Source organism: Mustela nigripes, chromosome 3, assembly GCF_022355385.1.
Source record: "Mustela nigripes isolate SB6536 chromosome 3, MUSNIG.SB6536, whole genome shotgun sequence".
Lineage (NCBI taxonomy): Eukaryota > Metazoa > Chordata > Mammalia > Carnivora > Mustelidae > Mustela > Mustela nigripes.
In genome coordinates this window covers 19,344,722-19,350,940 of record NC_081559.1, presented here as the reverse complement: position 1 = coordinate 19,350,940, position 6,219 = coordinate 19,344,722, and the positions used below count along the sequence as shown (strand labels likewise).

The 6,219-nt window shown below is 37.0% G+C and overlaps 1 pseudogene; it reads left to right on the top strand.

Moving 5' to 3' along the window:
• Positions 1-5,266: 5,266 nt before the first annotated feature.
• Positions 5,267-6,219, top strand: LOC132012859 (heterogeneous nuclear ribonucleoprotein A1-like; annotated as a pseudogene).

Here is a 6,219-nt window from a genome sequence, read left to right as displayed (position 1 = left end):
ATGGATAAAGAGGAGGTTGTGTGTATATACATATATATATATATATATATATGGATAAAGAGGAGGTTGTGTGTATATACATATATATATATATATATATATATAAGATATACAATGAAATATTATACAACCATCAAAAAGAATGAAACATTGCCATTTGCAACAATGTGGAGGAAACTAGAGGGTATTATGCTAAGCAAAATAAGTCAGAGAAATACAAATACCATACGATTTCACTCATATGTGGAATTTAAGAAACAAAGCAGATGAACATAGAGAAAGGGAAGGAAAAATAAAATAAGAGATGCTGAACTATAGGAACTATAGGAAACTGAACTATAGGAAACTATGGGAAACAAACACGGCTGCTGGAGGGGAGATGGGGGGGATGGGGTAACTGGGTGATGGACATTAAGTAGGGCATGTGATGAAATGAGCACTGAGTATTATATGCAACTGATGAATCACTATATTCTACCCCTGAAACTAATAATACAGTATATGTTAACTAAAATGAATTTAGATAAAAAATTTTTTTTAAAGATGAACTTCTAGCAAGCGTCACTTATTAATCAAAGTCAGCTTTAGAATCACATAATTGAACATAATGTAGTCCATGTGACAGATATTACATCATATAAAACCTTTTACTTTTTAGAGGGCTGGAGTCAATCAAGATCAACAAGGAAGTTAAATTTGACAGCCTGCCCAGATTTCAGCTCATCACCTAATCAAAGTTGTTATCATGGTCCATCTTTCACCTCGGAGATTCTAAGTGATTCCTGCAGAATCCGTGCAACTTAAGATAGTCTGTCTAAGTAGTAATGGCACAAAAACAGTTTGAGAGGAAAGACTAGTTACAAAATAAAACGGTGACTGACTTTTTAAGATATTTTCCTCCTTACCTGTGTAGTTTTTCTGTCTTCCTTCTGGTGATTGATGCGTTTGCATGTGAAAACAGGTGTCTGTTATTTGTTCTCATAACAGCTTATTCTTGTGTTTTGCAGTACTTTGCATACTTGTTATTATTCAATAATTTGTAAATATTTACTTATCATCCATCTTCTTGAGGATTCTTTGAGCCTCATCATGTTGGCAAATCTGCACATCCAGTATCAGCTACAATTTCTCTGGTGACCAGCAAACATCCAACATAGAGGAGATACTCTGTAAAGAACTGCTTATGACTAGTCTTTAAGAGCTCCTTTTCTGAGATTTGGTTCTCCATTCATACTTTCCCCTGATTTCAACTCTATTAAAAATTTTAGCAGAGGGGGAAAAATAAAACAGTGATTTCCTCTGAAGCTCAAATTCTTCTAGGAGAGTAGTTCTTAACAAGGAATCATTTTTCCCCCTAAAATTCCAATACCTATGACCCATTAAATTAAAATCTCTGAGGGCTGGGGTTTAAGCATCAGAAATTTTTAAGCCCTGGGTGATTTAGTTAGCACTGAGAACCACAGCACTAAGCCTAAGGTTCCCAAATTTTAGGGTACATAGAATCAGCTGGAGTGGCTGTAAAGAAGTTGTATCTTTCAGTCTCAATGTGATAGTCTAGACAATTGTTTCAAGTCATCTCCCCTCCATGCTTTGCCACTTAGGAATACAATGCCTTCCCACTGTGGATGGGCATTTTCCTACCCCTTGGTTTCTGGTAAGCCATGTGTCTCACTTTGGTGATGTTACCAGATACAATTCAGATAAAGCCTTGAAAAGTACCTGTGTGATCCAGCCTGCACACTGGTACTTTTTTCACTGCCACAGGGAAAATATGCTCAGCCTACCTGGGCAATCTCAGGAGGAGGATGAGACAAGTGGAGCAGAGCCAGGTTAATACAGCTAAACCCAGCTGACTCCCAGACAGTATTAGCAGAGCGGTTACCAGTTACCCTAGATCAGCCACACTCCTCTGTCAACATACAGATATGGAAGCAAAATATTTACTGAGATTTTGTGTTTGTTTGTAATGTAGCAGTAGATGACTGATACAATCTACACCAAAACAATCTGATCTAGACTCTACTTTAGTCATAATCCTTGTGTTTACAAATAATCAAAAGCTAACACAAACTCATTTAAAAAAATAATTTTCTGGTTTAAAAAGGAACAGTGCAGGAATTGTCACACCTTCAGCAATGACAGAATCTAAGTATTTAAGTGGTATTGTGAGAAATTTGTCTCTCTGTACCCTTCTGTGTTAATTCATTTCCAGAAAGGGTTTCTGCATGTGACAGAAGAGATAGTCACTAGCAGGTCCAGATTTTCATTGAGCTCCTCTCTGATAGGAAAAAGAAACATCTCTTTCAAAATAGTATCAAGAGAAATCCAAATGTTATCCTTTTCTTTGTCCTAATTGAATCACCTGCCAGTTCTGAACCCATTGCAATAATTCTGATTAGCCGGGCTAGGGTCTCCTGATTTTCTAAAACTGGAGGGGCATTATTCAAAACAGTCACATGAACTGAGTGTGGGAAGCTTATTCTGAAAAAAATAAATAAATAAAACAAAACTGGGTGCTGTTAGTAGAAGGAGAAAAGCCTGCTTGAAAAGCCAAATTTTGGAGTTTCACAGTAATATGCACTAGGGGTTTACGCACTAGATAATTTTATTTTATAGAATCCCAGGATGACATTTTAAAATAATTATGGATAAGATCCTCCTTTCTATAGGAATATTCAAAAGAAAGATGCACAATTTAGCCAGCTTTTTAAAATATTGTAAACAATATGTTAGATATAGGATTTGTGAAGGACCCTCGGTCAATGATGATTAATGATTTCAACCTAATCCCTGGGACTTTACTACATGATAGATGTATTGGGTTGCTCTAAATTTTCATTTCTTGGTTACTTTTTATGCTTGAGAGGGTTTATTATTGTTTTGTTGTTGTTATTTTGATTAGTTTTCTCAGATAGAAAGGGGGTGGAGATACTTTTTATTATCTTCACCATTAATGTGTAGTTTTGCTTCATTTGGCAAGATGCATATTTCTCTCTACTTGACAGAGAAGAACCACAAATTAGACTCAAACAATGATGCAATTCATAATAGAATTTCTACTGTAAGATCATCAAGATGAAATCCTAGGGTCACAGGCCTAACATTCTAGAAAGTTATGTCCTCATTTACTAAAGAATTTGGTTCTTCCAATAAAGGCGTAAAACAAATTAAAAGCAAAAAGTAACTACAACCCTTAAATTAAATTCAAGTAATGGATGACTTCTTTGAGAAAAAAACATGTTGCCCAGCAGTACCTCACTTTCCTCAAGTTCTTTTTTCTTCAATTCAAACTCAGAGTCTAACAATATTTGAAGGTCATTTTCTTCTTACCTAATGTCACTCGATGACATTTTATTGTGAATTGTAATTTTATATAGACAATATCTCATCTAAGACTCGGGAAAATACAAAAATTTAAAATAATTATTATGGTGCTTTTAAAAACAAAACAAAACAAAAAATGGAACTTAAAAAAAAAATGGGCCCAAAATAGTATTACTTGGGTTAAGTCCACAATATTAAACCAAGATTTAATTCCTGACCTAATTGTAGTTTCAACCTTTCCCAGAAATGTATCCTAAGCAAGTAGTTGGAAATGTTCTGGTCAGCATCAATAACATAATCCTCCTCATAGACCCTATCATTCCCCCAAGGAAAGGTGACCTTTCCTGAAATAATTATTTTTTTAAATTTATGACTTTCTTGTCCCAACCCTTCTCTGTCTTTAAAAACTTTTCTCTTTTCAGGAACTCCTATTTATTACTTCCTAAGTTATGGCCTGATTTGTGAGTCATTTAATAAAGCCAATTAGATCCTTAAAATTTACTCAGTTGAATCATTGCTTTTTACAGAACAATTTAAATATCAGTGATTCACCTATAAACTATTATTCTTTAAAGCAGTGGTACATAGTCTTTCATCAAAAGTCCTTACAACAATTGAATGGAAATAATCAAAGCTCTATTCACTATCAATTGATGGGCAGCTGGTACTATGGGACAGGTAGAAAATGTAAAATATTACTTGCCATGGCTGCATTCTATTGGTCAAAGAGGGTCACAGAGCTAACTCAGGTTTGAGGGGAGTGGGTTAACAAGGGCCCAATTAACAGGAGTTGATAATCATTTTCCCCAAAAATGGAGCAGAAGGCATGTAACAATGACTATTCCATAGCAATTCTGAAATTCAGAAGGTCATGTCTGCAACTCCTCTAATGTACCCAGTTCTGCTACCTAAGAGTACTTTTTCATGGCTTTTGGTTGGCCTCCTAGTCCCCTGGATCTGAACTCTGAGTTAGGCTTCCTTTTCCATAAGAAATGACCCATAACTTTAGCTCTGTATATTTCTGATGCTGCTTCTTGTCATTTGAGGGCCCCTAGGCCTCTTTTAATTTGTACACATAAAGGTCATTCTATGTGTTAAAATTCTATAGATTCTGACAAATGAAAAATGTCATACATCTAGACATTAGAATACTGTGCAGAATAATTTCACCATCCTAACAAATCCTATGTGCTTTACCTAGCCAACCCTCCTCACTCCCCACATCCCTGGCACTCACTGACCCCACTATTATCTTTATAGTTTTGCTTTTTCCAGAACATCATAAGTGATATCCTTGTCAAACTGACTTTTTTCACTTAGAAATATGCATTTAATATTTATCTATACTTTAATATGGCTTGATAGCTCAGTCCTTTTTGGAATAGTATCCCACTATACAGATATACCACAGTGTGTTTATTCATCTCACCTATTGAATAACATCTGAATCGCTTCCAGTTTGGGGGGACTATGATAAAAATGTTATAAACGTTCACATGCAGGTTTTTGTGTGGATGTAAGTTCTCAAATCAGTTGGGTAAATACTCAGGAGTGCAGTTGATGGATCCTTTGATAAGACAAACTTCAGCTTTGAGAGAAACTGCCAATCTCTCTTGCAAAGTGACTGCAACATTTTGGATTCCCACCAGCAATGAATGAGGATTCCTTTTGTTCTTCATCCTCACATGAAATTGGTATTGTCAGGTGTTTTAGATTTTGGCCACTCTATTGGGGATGTTATGCTATCTCATTGTATTAATTTGCATTTCCCTAGTAACAAATGCTGTTGAGCATCTTTTCATATGCTTATTTGCCATCTGTGTATCTTTTTTGGTGAAGTGCCTGTTCAGATCTCTTGCCCATTTTAAAAATTAGGTTCTTGTTTTCTGCCCGTGGACACCGCCGAGTAAGCATTGTTAAAGCCTCCCCTCCCACTGCTGTCATGTCTAAGTCAGAGTCTCCAAAGAGCCTGAATAGCTGCAGAAGCTCTTCATTGGAGATCTGAGCTTTGAAACAACTGATGAGGGTCTGAGGAACCATTTTGAGCAATGGGGAACACTTACGGACTGTGTGGTAATGAGAGATCCAAACACCAAGCACTCCAGAGGCTTCGAACTTGTCACATATGCCAGTGTGGAGGAGGTGGATTCAGCCTTGAATGCAAGGCCACACAAGGTGGATGGAAGAGCTGTGGAACCAAAGAGGGCTATCTGAAGAGAAGATTCTCAAAGACTCACTGCCCACTTAACTGTGAAAAAAATTTTTGTTGGTGGCATTAAAGAAGACCCTGAATAACATCATCTAAGAGATTATTTTTAACAGTATGGGAACATCGAAGTGATTGAGATCATGACTGACTAAGGCAGTGGCAAAAAGAGGGGGTTTGCTTTTGTAACATTTGATGACCATGACTCTGTAGACAAGATTGTCATTCAAAAATACATTACTGTGAATGACCACAACTGTGAAGTAAGGAAAGCGCTCTCTAAGTAAGAGATGGCTAGTGCTTCATCCAGCCAAAGAGGTCAAAGTGGTTCTGGAAACTTTGGTGGTGGTTGTGGAGGTGGGTTTGGTGGTAATGACAACTTTGGTCATGGAGGAAACTTCAGTGGTCAAGGTGGCTTTGGTGGCAATCGAGGTGGTGGTAGATATGGTGGCAGTGTGGGTAGCTATAACAGATTTGGTAATGATGGAAACAACTTTGGAAGCTATAATAATTTTGGAAATTACAACAATCAATCCTCAAATTTTGGACCCATGAAAGGAGGAAATTTTGGAGGCAGAAGCTCTGGCCCTTATGGTGATGGAGGCCAATACTTTGCCAAACCACAAAACCAAGGTGGCTGTGGTGGTTCCAGCAGCAGCAGTATCTACGGCAGTGGCAGAAGGTTTTAA